Source organism: Ischnura elegans, chromosome 1 (genome assembly GCF_921293095.1).
Source record: "Ischnura elegans chromosome 1, ioIscEleg1.1, whole genome shotgun sequence".
Taxonomy (NCBI): domain Eukaryota; kingdom Metazoa; phylum Arthropoda; class Insecta; order Odonata; family Coenagrionidae; genus Ischnura; species Ischnura elegans.
In genome coordinates, this window is record NC_060246.1 from 125683240 (window position 1) to 125707040 (window position 23801).

General features: G+C 40.4%; 1 protein-coding gene across 3 annotated transcripts in view; it reads left to right on the forward strand.

Moving 5' to 3' along the window:
• Window positions 1-23801, forward strand: part of LOC124169385 (ecdysone 20-monooxygenase-like) — a 92636-nt gene that overhangs the window by 36390 nt on the left and 32445 nt on the right. Inside the window, exon 1 of one of the 3 annotated variants that reach the window (XM_046547986.1) lies at window positions 1806-2177. The exons of 1 other annotated variant lie outside the window; for it this stretch is intronic. The gene's annotated coding sequence lies outside the window, so the exon portion shown is untranslated. Of the gene's footprint in view, window positions 1-1805; window positions 2178-2236; window positions 2725-23801 lie in introns of those variants that run through there. One more of the 3 variants, XM_046547992.1, reaches the window with a different exon arrangement.

Genomic DNA, 23801 nt, shown 5'->3' on the forward strand with positions numbered 1-23801 from the left:
TTCTACATTTTAAAAATAGAAACGCGCCTATCCCTCTGTGGACATGCATTGAAAAGAGCGGGGGAAGCCCGCTGGGAGCTCGTTAATATAAATATGCGGAGCAGTTTTCCACAGCCACATTACAAATAACGTCTGATACCTGTTATAATGATTTGTACTCGCACGGAGAGGAAAACTCATTTTCCAGTATATAATCATCTGTAATACAGGTCCACGAAATCACAATCAAATTGCTTAGTAATGCTCTTCTAACAAACCAATATTTGACTAAGCTACGATCAATTCACATCTATTAAGTATTTGATAGCATTCAATGAAATTGACGCAGGAATTTCAGCAATACCAGGTTTACAAGGTTCATGGAGCTGCTACGGTTAAATAAAATATCTCATGCATTCAACACGCCAAAGCTGGCGACTAAAAACAGGTTACTACGGGCACTATGGACCACATGTATTATGCACTGTAGACTCGTGTTTATTTTTTGGCATACGTTTTTTTTATTCGCTGGTAGCTCAATTCTGGTCTAATGACCTTACATAACACCTAAAGCTCCCTCTTTCTTTGTTATTACCAGGTTTACAATCAAAATTTAGGGAATAAATAATAACAATTATTATCATTATAATTGACAGAGGAATTTCGGAGTCCTGAAAGAATGAAAATATCAGAAAAAGACATCCAGCAATCAAGGCACGGTGAATCAAACTTTCATTATCGGTTATTCTGCTGGATTTTTAGAAATGTTCAATGCAGGATAGAGTTTTGCATATTGGATCGATTACTTCTCCACAGAGCCATCCGCTAAATTACTTCCTCCCACGGTTTCCCCTGACGCAAACAGAGGTTGTCAGGACGTAACGTAAACGACCTACTTCACAGGTTTCTTAGCAACGGGTTTTCAGCCAACTCGCAACAGGGGGAGGCAGCAGCTCGGGGAAAACCCTGAGCATCCGAAGAACGATCAAGTGCGCTTCCTGATATTCGACACGAACGGTAGCCGGAAGATCGAGAATACGAGAAGGATATTTCGGAGAAGTGGAGGTGAGACGACCAAGCATAGGTTATTGCCGAGGCACTTGGCCGAGGTTATGGACGAAGAAGACAATGGGATGGGCGGCGGTATGGATGGAGGGGGAGAGAGGAAGAAAACGAAGGGCAAGGACAGAAAATGGGAGGTGGGTGGTGGCAAGGAAAGGTTTATGAGAAAGGTAAAAAGGGAGAAAAAGAAAACAACCACCCCTGAGACGAAGGATGGGAAGAAAAAAACAGTAAGTCGAGGGATATTTCCGAAGTCTCTTTCTTTTTTCTCGTGTAACAACCTGTAAACCTCAGTGGTTTCCGGGAAGGGAAAGGTAGTGTGCTGGGTGACTTGAGAGAGAAGAGAATGGGAAATTTGAGTAGTAAGGATGGCCGGCGAGAGAGGTGGTTCTACGGAAGGGCCAGAGAGTAGCCGAAAACCGGGGGACGGGATGAGGAAGGCAGGAATTAAGGGTTGGACGGGAGTGGGAGTGATGAGGTGCCTCGAGGAGGGAGAAAGAGGGGATGGGGGAAAGGAGATAGAGCAGGGAGAGGAGGCAACTGGAGGGGGGGTGGAGGAATAGAGTGAGAAGAGGTGAATGGAGAGGTAGGAATAGCGTAGGCATGGCCCAAAGTGAGAAGGCGGGCGAGGAGGGGTGTAGTGCTGAGGGGAGGAAGGGAGGGGGAGGAGGCGAGAGAGAGAGAGAAGACGAAAGAGAGAAGCGGGGGTGAAGAGGAGGGACGAGCAGTTGTTTGGGTGGAGGTCGCGCGTTGCCAGTCCGCCACTGACCACGGGAAGAAGACAAACTCACTCACTCATTGACTCGCGGAGGGGGCTTCCCCGCGGCGGATTCTTTGAAGGCGTGGGCGCGCGCGGACTTATTTTTTTGCCGGGCCACCGAAAGGTGGATCGTCACCCGGGAATCGCAGTCCCATATTTTCACGCTGAGGCTGGATCGTTCGACCGGCGTTCGTTATCGGGACGGGAGGATTTTCCGCGGTCGGCGAGAGAGGCACGACCGAGGCCGGCTGCGGCAGCGGAGGACGGCTTATCGGAGGCGACGGCGGCAGTTCCTCACCGGCGGCATTCCCATTTATAAACTCATCGGAGGCGGCGACAGGAGCGAGAGCCAGTGAAAGGAAGGCAGGGAGAGTGAGTGAGTGTCCGACTTTGTAGAGTAGTGGTAGTAGTAGCTAGTTGGTATGTGCGTGTGTGTGATTCCATTTTCCTCTCCGTTAAGCACTTCTCCTTCTTTATCTCCCTCCCTCCTCCCATTCTGGCGACTACTTGTTGCGAGTGACTGTGTGAGTGCCGCTTGCGTTGTTCTTCGCCATCCAACCCTCCGGGGTCAACGGCTCCACCCCTCTAGAGAGACGACACAGAAAAGAGAAGTCGGGGGAGAGATAGATAAAAGGCTTGCGCGCGGGAAAAGGGCTGTGCGAATGTGAGTTGTGCGGAAAGTCGGCGAGGGATCCGGGATAACCGACAGCATCATCACAAGGCTCTCTTCCCGCATCGAATTCTCCGGGTTTAAGGGGCGCGGGAGAGGCGGTGGCCGCCGAGGGGAGGATCCGGAGAAATCTCCCTTTCTTTCATTCTTCGTCCACATCGCGAGACGGCGAGAGGAGGAGGAGGAAGGAAGGTCCGGGCAGGTGGTGGCCCATAGAGCGACCAGAGGAGCGCTGCCGTGCCCCGGGACCGCGGTGAGTCGAGTCCTCCGGAACGAGTGGGTACGGTACCCCTTCCCACTGCCATTTGCGCTATCCTCCCTCCATATCTCACGACGGCTGTGCATCGCTCGATTGTTTCGTGACGGGGTTCAGAACCCCGCGGGCGGGCGCGCCCATGCCGGTAGCGAGAGCCTGCGGATTGGGCGGGGGTGAGGCGGCGAAGAGGGTCCAGGAGTGCGATCAGGGAGGATTATCCTCGGTGCGATGGAGGAGTCTTCCATCGTAGAATCGTAGCAGGAAGCGATGGATCACGACCACCGGGCGCTTTCAGGATGACTGAAGTTAGCGAAGAGGAACGATGGCGAAAGTTTTTAGGATAATTATCGTGTTTGCCATTCGCTCCTTTCTCCACGCTAGTACGTAAGTATTCGGTACTTAAGCTTCCCTTAATTTATGGATAATTTATCAAGAGTACGAATATCAGGACCATTATTTACTCTTCAGGAAAAGTAAATACAATGATACGTTGCTGATACTTCGCGCCTTCTCAGTGATGACGCGATGTTTAACCTTCACTACCCTTACTCTCAGCCTAGCCCTGGAGAATTGGTCGCGCTCATTACGTCGACACCCCCGGAACCTTAATTACGTCCAGTCCCAAACTTCTGAAAGCGTGGGGAAAAATCGTGAAAACTTCAGTCAGGGCTTCCGAAGTGTAATCGCGCGGATTCGAAAGACTTCTGGAACGACTGGACGAATTAATGCTCCTCAAATAGAAGAAACTGATAGCAAATTCGCTGAAAATTTCAAGGTTTCGGTCATCCCTTTAAATTCTGAATATATAGGTGTTTTAATCAGCTATGGACGTTGTTGAATGTTTGTCATTACTCACTGAAGTGTGAAGAGTGCAGTAAAAAGTCGGCAGTCGCGAAAGTTTTCATCAGAGGGCTCGTGAGATTTATTATGGGGCAATGTACGCGAAATTTACAGGAAATAAAATGGGAAATTGGCTCAGCAAAAACATTATCCAGAAATATGAAGATAAATTTATGGGATAAGAGAGGAGGTAGATTTCTGAGGAATTACTATAATGAGCTGAAGAACATTTCCATGATCTAAAATGAGTTTAGCGCGAAGTGCAGGAGGGAATATTAAAGGTCATCAACAATATCTGAGGTAAAATTCAGTGTAGGTTACGGTGTCCATTGACTTGTAGAGGAAACGATCACGGGATAAAGATAAAATGAAAATCGAACCGAATAATTATTTTGTGCTTGACATTCTAAGAGGTGTTCTTTCCAACCACTTACTGGATTTATTTGGCTGGACTCATTACCGCTAATTATTCTTTGGTAGAATTTATTCTTTCCATAGTATTTTTTCTCTACTTTTACCATTTGCATGTAGTGATGCATGTTGGTAGGAGCTAATAAAAACCGAATTGGGCAAAATCTACCACATTAGCATGTCACACGCAACGCCTTTCATAATACCCGATAGCCACCAGGATATCATCTACAGGAGGGACAACGAGGTTTGCGAGGTTTTAGTCACTGAATAGTCATGCGTGGATTACCCTTCCTTCCGCAACTTTTTAATCGTCAGAGGATGATGAGCGATACTTATTGCTAGTTGCTCAGTGATCACTCCTGAGTGGCATGTAATCTTAAACAGAGAAAGCGGCTCATCCAGAGTGAAGTTCAGAGTAGATACATGATAGCTGAAACTATTGAACGCAGATGAAATGTATACTACTCTTCTACGCTTTATTAGTGAATTTCAAAATGTAAAGAAGTAAGAAAGACTGATCAAGTGAAAGCCCACCATAAAACTTTTAAAAACAAATGCTCAACCAAAATTTGGCATTCTTTCCGGTCCATGCGTTGGAAGAAAATACCGGAATAAATTTTACGTAAATGATGATGCACTTTAAAAAATTCTAAATCATCGCGGGTAAGGCTCGTAAAAATATTCTCTGCCGATTTTTCGCTCCGTTTCATAACAAGTAAAGCGTATCGAGATTTGCTGAAACATTTTAACCAGTAGGTGTTAAAACAAAATATATTCTGTACACTCTAGAAATCTTAAACTTTTACGTTTGAAAAGACTTACCGAAATCTACTGATAACAGTCCACTAACAATGAGACTCAGGCGCGGCTCGATCGTATGACCCTCATCCGTTCGGAGTATTGAAAAGGATAATAAGAGGTGTAAAATAGTAGGGTAAACATTAACGCTGATACTAACCAAAACGCTTAAAATTTATTTCCTAATGGAGTAAGATTAAAGAAATCGCGGTCAATAAGAAGGGCTCCCCAGGGGAGAAATCGGCCCAACATTGAGCACAAGAAGATTCGATTTCAGAAAACGAAATGTGGGTCGCGATGATGTACGCTCTCGAGGAAGATTATCGACACTAACTACGGAGTGGTTCGGCGAAAGCTTATCATCGTCGGTGGCTTAAGGTTATTCAATGCTATAAAAAGAGGTTTTTGAATTATTTTACGGTTCGATTACATCATTTTATATTCCAACATTCCATTCGTGTATTAATATTTCTTAGATTTAGGAATAAATATTATTTCACGATAACCCCTAACAATTTTAGGAGCACGCATAATTTACTGGGAGAGAAGTCGTGAAACCAGAATTAAAGAATCCTTTTTCCTGTCATAACAGCTAGTTTTCAAATGAATGGTAAAATGTTTACGGCTACCATCTCCAAAAAAAATTCAAAATGACTGAGAATAAAAAAGTAACATTCAGTTAGCTATACGATGCAAAAAATAAGTCCGAACGATGAAAACTACCACTTTAGGTGCTCATTATGATATGGTAATCCCATAAGTTCGATGAAGATAGTTTCGTCGAACAGCCAGCATCAATCCATTGTCGGAAAAAATGAAAACAGAATTGCGATGCATATGCACTCATTCATAAACGTGGGGACACGAGAAAAAAATCCAAACTGTGGTTTAACGGGGTTGGCGGAAGATAAAACGAACAAATGAATCCCATTGAGTACCTCAGCTCAGCTCGTTCATACCAATAAAAATAATTCCAAGATTCACCACCCTACTCCCTTCCTCAATCAGCTGTATCGCGCGGACGTTGACACGCGAAGAGGAGCCTGTAGCGATTGCCCTTTTAGTCGGCGGTCTATGACGGGCTCCATTAAATTTCCAAATCGTAAAGAGAGAGAACGCGATAGAAATCAAGGATTTGAAAACATATTCTCAACATGAAAAGAAGAATGCAAATCGGTAAAAGCGAAAGTTTTGTAGGTTTTTTTAACAATAAGAAGTTTTTCCAAAGAAAGAAAAATATTCGAGGAATAACGATTTCAAAAGATTTATTTGACAAAGTCAATGTTAATTTCTTCCAGAGGAACAAGTGAGAACTTGTTTCAAAAAGGAACATCTTCCTCAATGAACAAAACTGTCCAGCTCTTGCGCAGGTGGAAAGACGATAGCAAAGTTAATAATGCACGCAACATTCACAGGACTTGCCAAACGCGTATCCATTGTGTTCACACTGAGATGATTCTGTAAAAATTCCTTCTCTTTTTGTTTTGGTAACATATTGACATAATTTGGGAAGCCAGCTTCTATTTCCTGCAATTTAGTGACACATCGTGACAATTGGCCGATTTTGATGAGGAATAAAATGTATAAACCGAAAAATAGGATTAGCAAAAAAAAACATGGGAGAAGACGCCGCGATTCATAGAATTGTTTAGAGCGCTCTTTGTTGTCTTCGGGAAACCCCCCAGATGTAGTGCACGTCGACGAGGCAGCACCTGGCCCTTCCACCCACTCCATCTCCTCCCCTCACCTACCACTCCAAACTAAGTTTTTCGCTTGCTCGGTAGCTACTGCGGTCAAATGACCCTGAAAGCTCCAGAGGGTGACTAGCGGCTACTGCACAACCCCTTTTGTCCCTTGAGTGAAACCCCCCAGATTCCTTTTACACCTCCCTTGTCCGACTCCTCCCCCCAGTCATCCCTTCAAGGGTTTCAAGGAAACTGCAAAACAAGTCACCCGTCCCAGCCGGCCCTTTTCGGCCTGTTTTCCACCCAAAGGAAGGTAAGGATAATCCGGCGAGAAAGGTTTAGAATTGTTATTTGACATTGCGCAACGTCGAAAAATGTTGTGCCGTCTTCACTTAGCTACCTTTTAACTTTTACTCGACATTTCTTGATTGCAAGTTAAAAAAAAAACTTTTTAAAGTAACTCTTCAAGGACAAAGTAAACGGAACAATGCAAGGGAGGGAGATCGATGATAAATCTTGATTTGTTCAGCAATGATTAAAAATCAATCCGCCATTTTACCCCAAATAACCTCCGATATTATACTAAAAAGAGCATTGACAAACATGTTCCCCGGAGGATATGGTAGGTGAGAATCGAAGACAAAAGAAATCACTAGTGTGGGATATATGTGCTGTTGCATTTATACAATTCTAGGGAAACTTCAACCGTACACATGAAAGGAGTGTATGAAATTCAGGATAACTTCATCGGCATACTAATTTCGTAATGACGACGGGATTGGTTTCTTTTACCAGTACGAAGTCGAAGAGCAATGTGAGATTTATGCAGTTGCAGTTTCCTATCTAAAAACCCGATCCTATTCATTAACGCGGCATACGTCCTCTATTTCGTTCCCATCGATTGAATGTTCTTTTTTCCGTTTCCTCAATCTTCAATAATAGCAAAACGCTTGGAGCATTCCTGTTTCTATAATAATCCACCCTAACCACATGCATAACAACACTGATACCACCCCATTTCCTTCGATACTTCCATCATGAACTAAATCTTACACTTCCTCTAACGCCTTTCTTTCTGCAAACCCAACTTTTTGTGCACGCCGGCAGTATCTTCCCAACCTTTATGTTCTCCCTTCTTGAAATCCTCATTAACGAATCACCCAGCCCGACTCAACAATGCTACATCTTCTTCAAACTTTTCTTTGCAAAAAAATCATGAATTTTTTCTAGAGATACATCATTAATTCCTTTGATTCGGTACACACATACGAGGCAGGATGCGAAGTGAAAGAAAAATGGAGAAAAAGAAGAAAGAAGAGTAAATAACTATTCAAACGACTAAGAATGTTGTCCAGAATATAATTATTTCAAACTCCGAAAAATACCATTTCCTGGAGCATGGAATGACAATTCAATGAAAAATAAGTTGGAATAACTGTGAGGGTTGCGAAAAAGTAATATTTTGTGGCCGATGGACTAAAAATATAACATAAATTATATCCACCAACAAAGTGTCATGGGAAAATAACCGCAAGAATGAATTTCACGGAAACTTAATTGCCACGGTTAAAAACATAACATGTATTTCCCGTTACAAGGGTAAAGGTTGCTTTTTGATGAGGATTGGCAGTCCCTTATTCCAAAGCGAGACACGTAACTGCCTAGTTGATACGAAGCCGTACAACTGGATGGTGATGAGATTCAGGGAAAGAGCAGCATGAAGCATCCCGACCGAACAGCTTGCTTGGCAGAAAATCGTCCTACCACGAAAAAAATAAAAAACAAAGATTTTATTTGGCGTAAATGCAAGGACCAACAAATAAAATTAAGCCTCTTTTCGTAGTAACGATTTTTTTATTATCCAAATGATGCCGTGGACTATTCAGTGCAATAATATTGTTTATTATTGCTTTACAACAGAATTCAATATACACCAATCCTTCCAACATGAGTCACTTTAGGTTGCCAAGAAGAAGGAGGACAATTGTTTGGACTATTACCATTTGATGAGCAGTTAAACGTTCCCTAACATAATTTTAAATAGAAACAGGAACAAAATTTTACAAACATTTATCAGTACTTGAACAGAATTAACAAAATTACGGGTTAATTTCCAATGTCTGGTATTGTATAAATATCAATCTGTTAGGTTTTACACCATTTCAAATTAATTATTACTCCAATATTTTCAAATATGCCATTTCCGTAGCTATTAATTCTGAATATGGGGGAAGCTAAACATACAACTCCTAACAGCGGAAGTATAACTCTTTTCAACCTAAAAAGTGGTGAGTAGGTTATTTCATAACGCTTATACGTTGAAATTCTTGAATTTTAATTTCAAAATGATAAGTATCACGAATAACGACCACAGGTATTATTACGAGACTAAAGTATTTTTAAGAAATGGAACATTTTTTTGCGGTTTTATGCGGATGTCACAATTGCAAGTATTTGGGAAATACGCTCAAACATATTTGAGGAAGGGCAGCAAATTATATCCGTACCTTGAAAATTTGAAAGTTTCTCAGCAACCCTGAGTGTGTCTCTCTCCTGACGATATCCATGCCACCCACATTCCCAGCCACCCGAGAGGTTAGTCAAACAACCTTGAAAAGGGCTACTGGGTACTGAAGATTAGTTTACGGCACTTGTGTCTATTCTTCTTGATTTTTGGCCGGAGACCAGCCATTGACAGCTAGTAATAAATACTACTTTCGTGCCGCATGGAATATAATGGGAAGGAACGTAAAATTTTCAAAAGCGGACTTGAAATATAAGACGCTGGAACAGCCTGACAGGACCCAGAGGTAGAAGGTAGCTGTTTTCTTTACACTTCAAGAATTGCATAACGGTTCCTCCAAAAAATATTTTTCACAGGTGATTTAGTTCAGTTAAAATTTCGACATTACAAAACAGTTCTTAGTAAGTGTTCAACGTGGATGGGCATGTCAAACATGAACAAACGGACGAACTCTCTCATGGGGACATTGAACCGGAGTCGAAAATAGCCTAATACGAGCACAGAGAAAAGGCGCCCTATCGCCATTGCATGTTCGAAATCATCCCAAAAAGATTAGACCCCGTTTCCATGGAGCACGCTAAGTAGGCCTTGATAACCTATTATGCATGATGGAGGTGATCACCCTTAATGCAAGCTATTCATCACATACGTATTCATAAATTAAAGCTTGGTCCAGTCTACGCTAATACCCAGATTTATGACATGGCATTTTTGAAATAATCAAGTTAAACCACTTGTAATGCGGTCTTAAAAGAGAAATGGTAGAGAAAAATTACATCGTACCCTGTTTTCTATTGTTTACCGAATCATTATCCACGCCGTTTTGGCTGAAACTAAATTTCAGAAATTCAAGAAGGAACCCATGCTTTTGAACCCAAGTTGACAAATAGGCGACTGAATATGCCAGATGTCTCAGTCCTGGTATCGCAAATGTATTAATTTTGAGGTCAAGGTGGAAAATTGCGAGGAACGAGTAAACCTGTGAGCATATGAAGATGAAATTGTGGAATATTTTGAAGCCAGATCGCCATATGGAATGAGAATTGTCTCAATTAACCATGGTTAAGTACCCGGAGTCATTAAAACGGGAAAAACATCAGCGGCATTTGTCAACGATAAACAAGAAGTCAATTTCATGAACGAAATACAAAGTCAACAGCAAAGAAAGCACACAAAGTGAATATAAAGATTAAACTAGTGTCCTTTGACTTGATGAGACACAAATCTCAAAACGCATTGCAAGCCTACAGCTATGAAAGCAGCCTTCATAACTGCGCTCTTAAGAGTCATTTAATGCCTTGACCTTTCAATTTCGTCGGTCCACGAAACGAGGTAACGTCACTAATTTGATATCCTAGCGAAAGCGGCAAAGCAAGTTCCTCTGTCTTATGTTCTATCAATGATTTTTGAAGGATATTATACTTCCAATATTTCTTCCTCCATTACCTTTGATCCGACCAGAAACTTGAATTCTCGCCGTAGCCCAATGCATGAGACAGCTGAGCGGTAATTTTCTTTCTAATTCCCTTTGTCTGCATTCTCGACAATTAAGATCACTTGTAATCCGGCGAAACAAGCTTTTTAGCAGAATGCCGAGAATTCTCATGGATTGAGATGAAAATCATTCCGAGGCAATAAGACGGCGGGTTGTCGGGAGAGGGCAGCAGAATAAGTACCATTTTTCACAATACATGCAATTTTGCTGGGCCTGTAAAGATTAAATTCTGAAAAGATGACTGCGAATTTTTCATTTTTTAAAGGGAATTCAGATTACAGGATGATGGAGGCACATGTGAAGTCGTGGTTAGAGTCCAGTGGGCTCCGGTTGAGGACGGTGTGGAAATAATTAATTAGTTGCTGATTGTTTTTCTTAAGTGATATCGTGTAATATTTTGTGGATACACTTGAAGCAATTAAGAAATAAAATGGATTGATAAGTTCCAAAAAGTGATTTTTGGGTAATCCAAGCCAAAATAGCAACTCGAAAAGTTATCGAAACATGTTAAAAAATATTTTTGGTCCACAAATTTTACCTTCCCAGGGTAAGTGTTGAATTCAGACTTGCATAATTAAAAGTAAATATAAAAATAGGAGGAAAATTGTAACTTGATAACGGCGGTCACTGCCCGCTCGACAATTCTGCGACCAAGCAGCGCAAGATGACCTCTTTTATCCCTTGAGCATTTATCGGACACCTGCTACGCCCGTATGCCCCAATTTTATTCTTTACTGAATTTGCATCCAGTTTTCAACGAAAGAGTATATTAATTCTTCTGTTGGATGCTGAATTTCTCAACGAATTACCAATAGGGGTATTCAGGCCGACGAATGTAACCACCGAGAGTGGTGAAACCGAGAACTTGCATAAAAGACCGGATTTGGGTATTTGCCTAATGCCCTAAAGATTGAAAGTAACCTCAGGCGCTGCAGTGGGCCACGAACCTAACGCGATGGTAAACGTAAATATATTTTGTCAGAAATATGAAAATGTCAGGCGAAAAAATCCTCGGGATCCAACCGAACTCCTTGTATGAATTCGAAGTCAAATTGAGCGTTGATGAGATTCTTGATAGGCACGAGAAAAGCTCTCTCGATCATACCCCGTAGAGATTCCAGTAAGTGCCCTAAAAAGTGGAAATGAGTTTGAAAACCATACCTGCACAGTTTAGCTAAAAAAAAAACAGGAGAAAAGAACTAACATTTTCGGTGGTGAATTTCACGAAATTTTGAAGTCAATATTAGAGCCACCATTCACAGCGGAAAATCGGGAATGACTTGAAATTCAGAAACAACCGCCGTAGGATCTGGAAATAGGAAATTTCACCGTTACCTCTTGCGTAAACCACTAATATTACTATTGTCAAAATAAGATGCATGTAGAGACAGCAGGTAGGTATATCTGTAAGAACCGCAAGTAAAGTGAATTATTGATTGCGGGGCGAAGAATATGAAGTACACCGATGAAAGCGTACGCGAGGGGAATGTTATCCAAGAAACGAAAGCAAATGATACATTAAGCTCATCTTTCACATTCTCCGAAAAAGTTAACGAGTTCACGTCAATCACCTGCCCCAATATTGTATTTAATACAGTTCCTCATATGGTTCCATGCTTCGATTAGTTTCTGCTTCAAGAAGCACTCAAGTTTCATGTAATGAAAGAGCGCTAACCGAGGAATTGGTTCACGCGGTAAGGAATTCCCAGCTTTTAAGTAAAATTACTGAATCTTTCCAGTTTTTTCCAGGTGCGATAGAATTCCCAGTGGATAGATAGTACCATGCATAGAACCCCTCGGCTGACCCAATCTGTCTTCGTCTTTCTCCATCGACTATCAGTATATAGCTCTTTGCCGTGACAACCCGTTCAATCCCCTTTCCGCGAATAATTAGTAACTCCACCTGCCCATTCCCAGCACGCCTTCCCCCATCGTCCGTCATCAAGCTTTCACCCAACAAGAGAACCACTCCCATTCGTTCGGCTATCGTCCCTTGTTCCTTTCTCGAGATGACAGATACGAAAAAAGGGGATACCTCCTAATATTCCGGCTATACGGAATAAATGAAAATATTAAACAGCAATCGAATTGATCTTGAAATCATCAAGGCACCGAGAGAATCAATAAGAAGGGATTATTTCCATGAAAAATGGAAGGAACTTCACAAATGATACACACAACTTGGTACACACGGGAAAGCAAATTTGACCGATTTGAACGAAAAGAACTTTTCATTTTTAAATCAATACTATTTTATTATCTAATTGCTACTACTTCCCTCCACTTATTTCCGCATTTTCACTTAATTTTCAGGCTAAATTGCTTTACACACTGGTTTCCAACGGCAAAATTTCCTACCACCGCGTCGTTTAAAAACTATAATCATCAAATCATTATCCGTTTCCGATCCATTGCCCACCTGTAGTAATCCGTGATTTTGAGCGGTGATACCGAAAAATTCTAGCCTCCTCTCAATCATATTTTAAGAGTTCAATGTCACTTCACAAGGTCAAGTAAACAGGCAAACACGGCGGAAATTATTCTTCTTATCGTCGAAAAATATGCTGTGGCCCAAAATTGGTTGAAACTTACATGCAGATAATCGATGCAAAGTTATTTTACAATTTGAAAAATATATTTAAACACTTTAGAGCCGGCTTCATGAGAATCAGGGATGCCGACTTACAAAAAATATTGGGGGGGCCCAAACCGGCGATCTTGCCCCGGGAAATTTTATAAGTAGTGAGTTTTAAGTTTTTTAGGCAGTTTAGAAGAGTCATATGATCAGCATTGGAACCATGATAACTTGAATCTCGATATCTGGACACTCCGGGGAAAATTGACATGCCTGATCCATTTTTTCCTCACACCCATAACGAAATTTGAGGGGCTCGGGTCCCCTCAGTCTCCATGGAGTCGGCGCCACTGATGATAATCAAGGGATCACGATGCACTCTCACACATACAGCTACAAAAATTTTGCTTCCCACCTTTGTTAATTGACCCCAAAAAAATCATCAAAAGGCGAAGAAAAATATTTTCCCGCATGAGCATTATCAGTGGAATTCGGAAGAGTAAAATGTCACCTCCTTAAAACAGAAATCACCAATCCTTCTTCATAACTTATCCAACTCTGTACACCAATTAAAGAAATTTTCATTTTAAGAAATCGTTCAAATTAAATTATGGTGAAAGTGCAGTATCTGCTCACAATAAAATTTAAATCCAAAAGTATAGAAGCGACTGTCACGAGTTTATTCATCTTGGATTCTTGAGGTGTTCAAGGGGGAGTTTCAAACCCAGCGATAGTTAAGAGACAATTAATTCTCTGAAGGTAAAAGAAGCTCCATAGTCATTAGTGATTTCCCCTTTCTGGGTGAGTAAGCATGTATACTATACATCGTATAGTCGTCAAAAAGTCCATAAGAGGACATAGGTAACTGACCCAACACTTCGATTCTTCCTCTTCTCATTCAACGATACCTTCTGGACAGTCACCTCCCTTTGTCCAAGAAATCAAACTTCTTTACCCTTCACTTTCGGATCAGAACGAATATCCTTCCGCGACCTTGGTCCTTAGTTCGCTAAAGTAGAAAAAAATATGCAGAGAAGCGAAGAGGATGTAGGAAGAGAAAGAAGTGAGGAGGAGGAAGGCGAAGGTGTGTGCGATGGGCCTCAGGAAGGAGAGGAAGAGGAGTAGAGTGAGCCAGATCCGCCCTTACCACCCCCTGAGTCCCCCTCAACTCATCCATCGCGTTAGTCGTTCTTGCCAATCCTTTTACACTCCCTCCCGCGTCGATTTTGGAGAGAGGGATGCTCATCTAGCCATCTTGAGCCAGCAGTTCATTAACCCACGGGAACAAGTCCAGTCTCACTACCTACTTACCTGCGCTCTTCGATTTTGGACGGCATCACGAAGTGACTGTCCCTTTCTTAGCAGATAGATGGAGAGGATCGAACCGTACTATGCTCATGGCTACACTCTCACTCAGCGATTCCACCCAAAGGTTGGTTTTGGATAGGTGTGGGTGGGGCAATCCCCAGAATAAGTCATAGACGTGTGATCTCGCACATTTAAGGAAAAAGGATGGGAGGCAGTACTATTCTCTGGCCTACCTCGCACTTTGATGATTTATGTTCTACGGTGTGCATAAAATATACCCAGGATTTGCACTCGGGACCCTTCAGGGAGCAGGTCAACGTTCTATCACCCCTCTCATTGAGATAATCACTAGATGAAAGTAGAATAGCAAACGATTTGCGTAGTACTGAAAAGTAAAATTAGATGAAGACCAGGAAATTCAACTGTTGACACGGAAGTTGTAACTCTAATTAGTAGGGTTTCAACATACGCGGAATACGTTTAAAATGGATGAATTCAAGACAAAATATACATGCAGGGATAGATTACGAATTCAAGAGGTAATAAATGCAATATAAAATTATCTGTGGCTAAGGCGATAGTTCACTTGGACTGGCGCGAACAAATTATTCTCTATGGTTCTGTATTCTATTCATTTTATCTTCTTCGCACAAAATATCCCACCACTACACGGTTGTGCTTGTGAATATTACGGTTTTTCTTCAATGTAATTCGCTTCAAATTGACTAATAAACTTCAGCACATATTTGGCCCTTTCCTCAGGTCCTCTTCTAACTCATTTTAATATTAGGAAATGCGACTCTTAACGTCAGCAACATTGCACCAGTGTCGCTGCCTTCCTTTGTAGACATCTGTCATTGAGGAAGGAATTCTACAATAAGGTAATTTATTTTATTATTACCTCATTGTGGGACAAATACGCATGCTATAATGAGAATCAAATCAGAGTCAGAGAAAGTATAGCGGCAGTTTTCATTGATTAGTGGATATAATACCTGGATTAATGACCAAACCCAAATCTTTGGGCATGATTGTCAGGCCGTATGCAATGCGCCACAGTCTTACCCCCCGTTGAATCACAAATATCGGTGAACTAACCTCGGAAATAAATTCGCATCCCACGCATAGCACTCCCAGTTCATCGCCCAAGCGGAAAATTGATGACGAGCGGCGAAGGGAGGGGTCCTTTTGAGGGGTGAGGAGGTTAAAATGGCGGGAAACAAAGGAGTGGCCGATAATTTCAGGATAGGATCCTTCGCATTTTCAACGACACTCAAAACCGACTTCAAACTTCAAACACTTATCCCTTATTCAATTTACTCTATATACATAGATTAACAGTTTGTAAACTCAATGTATTTCGTTAAGATCCTACGAAAGCATAAATTACGAGTTTTACTTTTGAGCCTGCAAGCTAAAAGAAGCCCCATGCGAGCCAATGAATGATCGACTAACCACACGATTGAAATAATTTGAGCCCTTAAGGGCCGCAATAAGTACTATGCTCCAAACCGATAGATGTAGAGGACTTTAAAAATTCATTACCCTCATTTAAGGGGAACACCATTGCTTAAAAAAATAAAAGGAGAAGATTTAACTTAAAAAAATGTCCTACAATGGAGCATAATAAAATCTTTCTTTTAGTGCTTTCCTTCAATTGCGAATTCATTTTAAGCTGAGGGGTTGCCTATTCACTCCGTATGATATTACTCCAAAATTACCACTTTTTAAGCCGAAATAATTATATTCTAAATGCCTTCATAAGATGTTTCACGCTTTTGCATTAGAAACTCAGCGCAGTAGATTGTGCCAGCTCAACTTAAGTGATCACTTATTTCCTTGGGGTAAGCAAAAATAAGAACATATTTTGCGCTCAAAAGATCTTTTGTGACACTATATGGCGGTCCCAGAAGCGCGGATGGTTTCAGTTTTCTACAATGGTATACTCACCAACAAAATTCTTTATGCAAGTATTCAAACGACTCCTATCGCATAAAAGTGTATTTTGGATTGCGATTAAGTGAATTGATTAGAAATAAGAGATTAAATAAAGAAAAAATTAAAATGACACCCAGCCCTACACACCCAGTTTCTCTGATTATGATAATAAGGTGCAAACTTCGTTCTTCACAATATATATTTAAATGCTTTTCAAATGCATTGCAGGTGACCTTGCTCTATGAATCGTTTCTCAGTATCTCTGCAACTACAAGTATTTATTTGTTTTTAGAATAGTTATGTAATCAAAGTTATTTTAATAACATCGTATTTTACTATTATTTTAAACGTCCAATTTTTATAGCATCACTCCTCCGATGAGTACATATTTAAATCTAACATTTTTCCGCAGCGAATTGACCCAGTTGTGAATGGAAAGAACGAAAGTGAGAAAAATACAGTTTCATGCATACTCTCGCGAAAACTCTAGCAAGTTAAAGGTTAAGCCCGAATTTCAGAAAAAATATTTATCTCCAAGAGATGCCTCAAGCATCAGGAAGTATACAAGCGCTACACGTCACGTTACGCAATGTTGGTTCAAGTTGAGGCTAAATATCCATGACGGTATACCAATTACATAAATTGTAGACTTAGAAGCCTGGGAAAACCAAATAATATTGTAAAAACACCAATTTATCTGATATTCAAACGTCTAGAGTCAGTCCAAGAGAAACTACAATACGTGGCGTTCAAAGACATACCTGAGCGCATTCCAATCTCCGCTGAAGTTAAAGGAAAAGAACCTGGTGAATGACTGAGAAAAACTTGGAAGCATTTAGTGAAATTAGGCGTAAAATAAACAGCCCCAAAATGCTCTGTTAGAGTCCGAGATCACAAAGGGTCACTAGCTCAATAATGGGAAATTCTGCAATAGAAATATAATATTTTCCAGAAAAAAACAAGAGTGTCAAAACACAAAAAAATGAAAAAACTCAATGCCAAGACATTCTCAACACCTAAATGTTTTTGTAATTGAAGTATTACATGGCGAATATGGTTTCTCCTATTAAAAAAGAGTGACTAGCTACCCCTGAAAGTGCCAATGGAACAATCAATCAAAAGGGTATCTATCATTTTTAACATCTGATATCGACAGGAAGCGTTTAAAAATATTCAAAATTCAGAACTCGAGGTCACAAAGAGTAATACTAAGGAAGGGCACATGTTTCATGCTGGTGGGTGGTTAGTTTGTACGCTGGTTGGTTTTATTTAAAACTCAGTACGCATTATCATACTAACGCTAATTCACTACATCTACATAATACCCTGCGAGCCACCTCTAGGGTGTTTGGCAGGGGGGGATACTATGGTAGATCATATCATTAAAATAAAATAAGAGAGATAGTAGAAGAGATAGATTTAGAATGTCGTGTTCTCCGCGATCGATAAGAGGCAGCGAAGAGGACGTAGTAATAGGTTAGTTGACTCGTAGTGTGTCGTACTAACTTATGTATTCATCTACATCTACATAATACCCTGCGAGCCACCTCTAGGGTGTTTGGCAGGGGGTGATCAATCACCAGCATGCATTTGGACTCTCACATGCACACCAAAAACGTCCCGTATAATAACAAACTATACTACTATATGCTGTTAGAAATAGAATAGAAATTCAGAAACATGCATTAAGTTTTACATAGGTTAGTAGGCTACACTACAAGTCATGCAATCTATTTACGAGTTCTATTGCTGCCGTTATAATCTCTTATTGATCGTGGAAAAAATGACATTCGGAATCTGTCTGTTCTGCAATCTATCTCTCTTATTTTATTTATATGATCTGATCTTCCGTAGTACGTTGGCGTCCGCAAGATATGGTTAACTTCGTCAGAAAAGACACTGCTCTTGAATTTATCTAAAAGGTTTAGTCTATTTTTCAATCTACGGTCCGACAGAGATTCCCATCCGAGTTTATCTAAGAGGTCAGTTACACTAACAAGACTATCGTAACGACCTTTCACATACCTGGCAGCTCTTCTTTGCACGCGTTCTAACTCTGTTATTAAGCCTTTTTCATGAGGGTCCCAAACACTGGCAGCGTATTCCAAATGTGGTCTAACGAGGGAAAAGTAGCTAATTTCTCTCACTTTGTCGTCGCACTTTCCTAATATTCTTTTAACAAAACCCATTATACGATTAGCTTGACCGGTTATTTCTCGAATATGTTTATTCCACGATAGATCATTATTGAGTCTAACTCCTAGATATTTCACGGATTCAACAATCTCTAATTGGGTGCCCCGAATTATATAGCTACGTTGTAGGGAGTTGTTCTTCTTCCAGAAATTCATTACGACGCATTTTTTCAAATTTAATTCTAACTGCCAAGCACCGCACCAAGCTTGGATAGCAGCAAGGTCATTCGTTAGTTCATCTATATCTTTGCTGGAACGGATTCCTCTGTAAACTACAGCGTCGTCTGCAAATAATCGTAACTTACTCTGCACTACTTCGCCAATGTCGTTTATATAAAGAAGGAATAGGAGTGGGCCAATGACACTACCCTGAGGAACGCCAGAAGTGACTCTAACCTCATTGGAGACTGCCCCGTCTAATACTACTCTTTGGACGCGGTCGCTCAAAAATTCTCTTATCCAGGAAATGACATCTTCGTCTAGACCATAAGATTTAAGTTTTTTTATTAACTTTCCGTGGGGTACTTTATTAAATGCCTTTTTGAAATCAAGAAAAATCGCGTCTACTGGAATGTTGTCTTCCCCGGAGACTAAAATATCGTGGGCGAAAAGTGCTAACTGAGTTTCGCACGATCTGCTTATCCTGAATCCATGTTGAGTTCCCATTAATAAGTTTTGCGCGTCTAGGTGTTTCATTACCGAGCTGACTACGATGTGTTCAAGGACCTTGCATGAGATGGACGCTTAAGATATCGGCCTGTAATTAGATGGCTGTTCCTTGTCTCCACTTTTAAATATTGGTGTTCCATTAGCGATTTTCCAGTCATTAGGTACTTCGTGTTGCTTGATGGATTTGCTGAATATTAACTGCAAGTAGGGGGCAATTTCTGAGACTAGTTCTCTATATACGCGAGAAGGGATTTCGTCTGGACCAGGTGATTTATTTGGACTGAGCGATTCAATATATTTTCTATTCCGAGCGTACTAATGTCAAAAGCTGGCATCTTATGTATACAGGGATTGTCATCGGTCTCGGGTGAGTTCTCGGAAGGCTCGGTGAACACGCTCTTGAAGTAGGAATTTAATAAATTGGCTTTATCGTAACTGCTTGACAACACATCTCCATTGTCGTTTCTCAGCGTATATACGGTAGATCGTTTACCTTGAACTTCCCTAACATATGACCAAAATGGTTTTTTGTTATCCTGTAACTGCTCTACTAGTGTTTTTCTTTTAAAATTCGTGAATGCATTCCTGAACACTTTCTTCGTGGCGGCTTTAGTCATCCTATATTTTTTAATTATTAGCTCGCGTTCATTAGTGGATAAATCCGAAAAAAATTTACTCTCTCCGAGTCTTGAACCCTGGTCTTTCATAGCAGAAGCGCGGCACGCTATCACTCGGCCTAATCGGCGTTATACTATCAGAGATACACTACCAGAGACCTAATGTTCTAGAGAAATGGATTATTATGCATTCAAATGGGAACAATAAATGAAATTAAACGTGAAATTTTTCCTCAAGGCCCATGATAAAAAGGGATCCGGAAAAGTGGTGATATCAAAAACTTCGACCGGAGGTTTCTCGGCTTCGTATTTAAATGAGAGTGACATCCAAATGCCATAGAAAAATATGATTCAATGCCAAAGAGAAGAATTCAACGCATGTAATAGGAAAAATTAGCTGTAGAGGGATGCAAAGAGCAAATAGGAATTTAACAGGTAATTTTTTAAATTATACCTAAGGACGAGAGTGAATAAAAACCATGAAAAATGAAATATATGGCAAGAGACTTCGGAATTGTGCATAAAAACCAGTTATAAGTATTTAGCAACGATTGAGTTTTACATGATTCGTTCATTGGAACGTATGAATCTCATATATATATTAATTTCCTTTTCTGGGGGTTAATAATGCCTGAAGGGTCAGCGAGACGCGAAGGAGACAAAATGGACTAGAGTACTCGAACGTTCAAGATGCCGACGGTAATCCACTATAAGGACTTTTTGCTAGATTTGTGCATTACTGCCAACGCTGGAACAGTCGACTCACAGTTGCAAAACCTCTTTAAAGAAGAAACCATAACGGTAACCTATCGCATTTGGATGAGAGGAAATATTAAACCGCTATAGAACCGCTATACTTCAGGGATAAGACCCGCATCGCGTAGAGAAGAGCTGCATTTTTATCTGTCACCTTTCCAGAGGTAAATTCGCGTGAAAAAAATTCAGCCAGGAAATTAGGCTTCATTTTTGAATGCATTTTAAATGAAGAGGGTATACTGGTATGTGATATGATTCCAATGTCTCCGTTTGAAAGAATTCGTACCCACACACAATTTACCCAATATATCACTGAAGTTCAAGTAATGAGCTTTCGCTTCGTTTTCGAGTGCGCAAATCCTACCTCGTAGTTTCATCAATTTCCTTAAAAGTTTGTTTCCATGACTTCAAAGGTATTATTTATTCTCCATTTCAACAGTCATAATGTAGGTCCCAAATAGGTGACCCATATCTTCAGCATGACATCAGAAAAAATGAAAAACATCAAATTAACCGATTAAAATATGGCGAACACGCGTGATTGACATGGAGTTGAAAAGTATATCCCGAACTATTTGCATTAATTATCTAAAATAATTGTAAAGGAATATCTAAATGATTTTAGTGTTACAATCTACAAAAATTTAAATATATATTAATTTGAAACTTCCAAAATACTACACTGTGACTTTTTGCCTAGGGCTGATCAACAAAAAATATATGATTAGTTTCGAAAAAACTTAAGAGTAATAGGAAATATTAACACGAGAAAAAAATAGGATGGCTCCAAATCAAAGAAATGTAGTCATAAAGAGGGGACAAATTAGTGGACATAGACCGAGGAGGGAGGTTTTAAAAACATGAAGAATATTGAGAAGAGGTCAACTGAGGGTGAGTGGGAGATCAGGGGGTTGAAAGATTAAAGGAGATAGAGGCAAATGGATGGTTGGGATATTGATAGTCGAAATTTAGGAACATTTAGAAGGAAACTATTGCATGCGGTACGAAGAGGAACACGTAGCGATGACACGGGAAGAGGGTCGGAGAATACTAATCCATATTCTTCTATAGAGGAGCCTCATACATCAAATCATAGTACGATGAGTGAGGTGGATTCTAATGAAGGAAAATATTCGAGAAATTTCTCTTGTATAATTTCTGAGGGAAGGAATGTTGTGATAAATAACGGGCATTAAGAAATTCACCGGATGAGGAAGCAGATTTTTAGAGTTTTAAAGCAGGCCGTCATTCATATTGCGGCGCAGTTTTCAACTACAGGAATGGGTGGCGGTGAGGTGAAGTCCTCGACTGTCAAACCGAATGTCACGAAGGATCTAATGTTTTGAAGGATCTAAGGTTTTCCCGGCGAATGGACTGGAGGAAGAGTTCTCGGGTTTCCAGCCGGGTCCAAGGGGTTTTCAGACGTTTCGATGGCGAAGTCTGCCATTGCCTTCAGGCTCTTCCTCCCGAATGTCACGAGTTCGAGTCCCGCCTTGGGAGGTTGCCCCTGTCCAAGGCATGGATTTTCGTACAAGTTTAATTGTTTAATGTCATGAAAACCCAGATATAAAGGCCAATTAGCGCTGTTTTCGTGGCAATAATTTGAATAAAAAATGAAGATAACCTCGAGTATGAGTATGCGAGCAGCAATAAAAAGCCGTATCTCAAGGCCTGGTTACACGGTATATTAACACATACGATTTAATGTGTGAATCCATGAACGATTTTGGTGTACCGGAACGGAAAACGCACGAATGAATGAACCACATAAGGACAGATTCTATTTTGTGTACATGCATTTGCACAAGTTGGGTGGCTAAACGGTGCATATTCGTTTTCATTCACGAGTTCATGCATTTAGACATTAACTCGTACGTGTTAATGTATCCTGTAACCAGGCCTTCAGCGTATAGTTATATTCGTGGTGCGTAACATTAATTATTTTACATACATTATGATGATGCACAAAAAAGATCTTACCTGAATCGACATTGTTAGACGGTCCCAGTTTACTGAAACAAGGTTGACGTTGAGTCAACCTTATATTAGGGGGTTTCTCATATATGCACCTGATGACGTTACATGTGGCGATCCTGTGGTAAAGTGAAAACTACTATTCTGTCGCACCAAGTGATGCGTAGGATTTTTTTTACCAAGGCGACATTTCTTTTAATAGAAGGTCAAAATATTTACTCCCATTTAAAAAGGACGAAATGGAGCGATCGCGTTCAGAAATAACAAACCCATGTCAAATCTCGTTCGCCGACAAGTAGGTCAAGATTAGAACAAAAAAGATTGATGACAGCGTATTTCTATATTTCACATCATTCTTATACGCCCTTAAAACATTTCACTATCAAAATATAAACGGATGACAACAACCGCATTAAGATGTGGTGTTGCTTCATTATATCTTCGTCCGAAATAGCCTACCAACCAAAGTATACATTTTTGAAAACAATGCTTGAGAATTAATTCTATGCAGGAGAATTTGAGTTTTTTGTCCCAGCTAACTAATCTATGAATATAGCTATACGAAATGGAGGATACGATATCTTTCGAGTTATTTCGCTATCGCGATGGACGCGCTGCTTAAAATAAACTCAGGAGATAGGTTCGTATTTGACCAATTGTAGCATGCTATCCATAAGTACAGCATTGCATACCATTTTCATGCGAAGATACATGACCATTTTTTGCTACTCTTACTTAATATATTTCTTTTTTGGGTCAGAATATGCATGGCAGCAAAAAGCTTTAGATTGACGTCATTTTTCTCAACATCAACGCTGGAATTAATCCGGTGATGAGGCCCCTAAGAAAAGATTGATGCTTTTTACTGTCAACTATGCTGATATACATAAAATATCGTGCATCAAGAGAGGATATTTATAATTTTTCAAGGATTTCTCAATATTTTTTCATAGCTAAAAGTTCGCTAAAGTCCGTGAAAATTCCAATTATGTCAATCTCGATACCCGGAAAATTAGAACAAAAAGATACAATCGCAAGAATTTATAACGCAATACCACTTCTTTCTCTTCAACGTTGGCAGCTGAAGTCCAATTACATATATTACTAAATAAATGAATGTCCCTTGCATTCCAAGACTTATATTAATGTCTCATGAAATATCACAGTCAGCCTTACCAAAAAGTCTGTTTTCATCTGGGTATCAATACTCCAAAAGTTGGTTGACAAAAAAACGGAATTTGCTAGAAAATGATCGACCAAGTCCCGTCGTATTTTGGCTAAGTCGA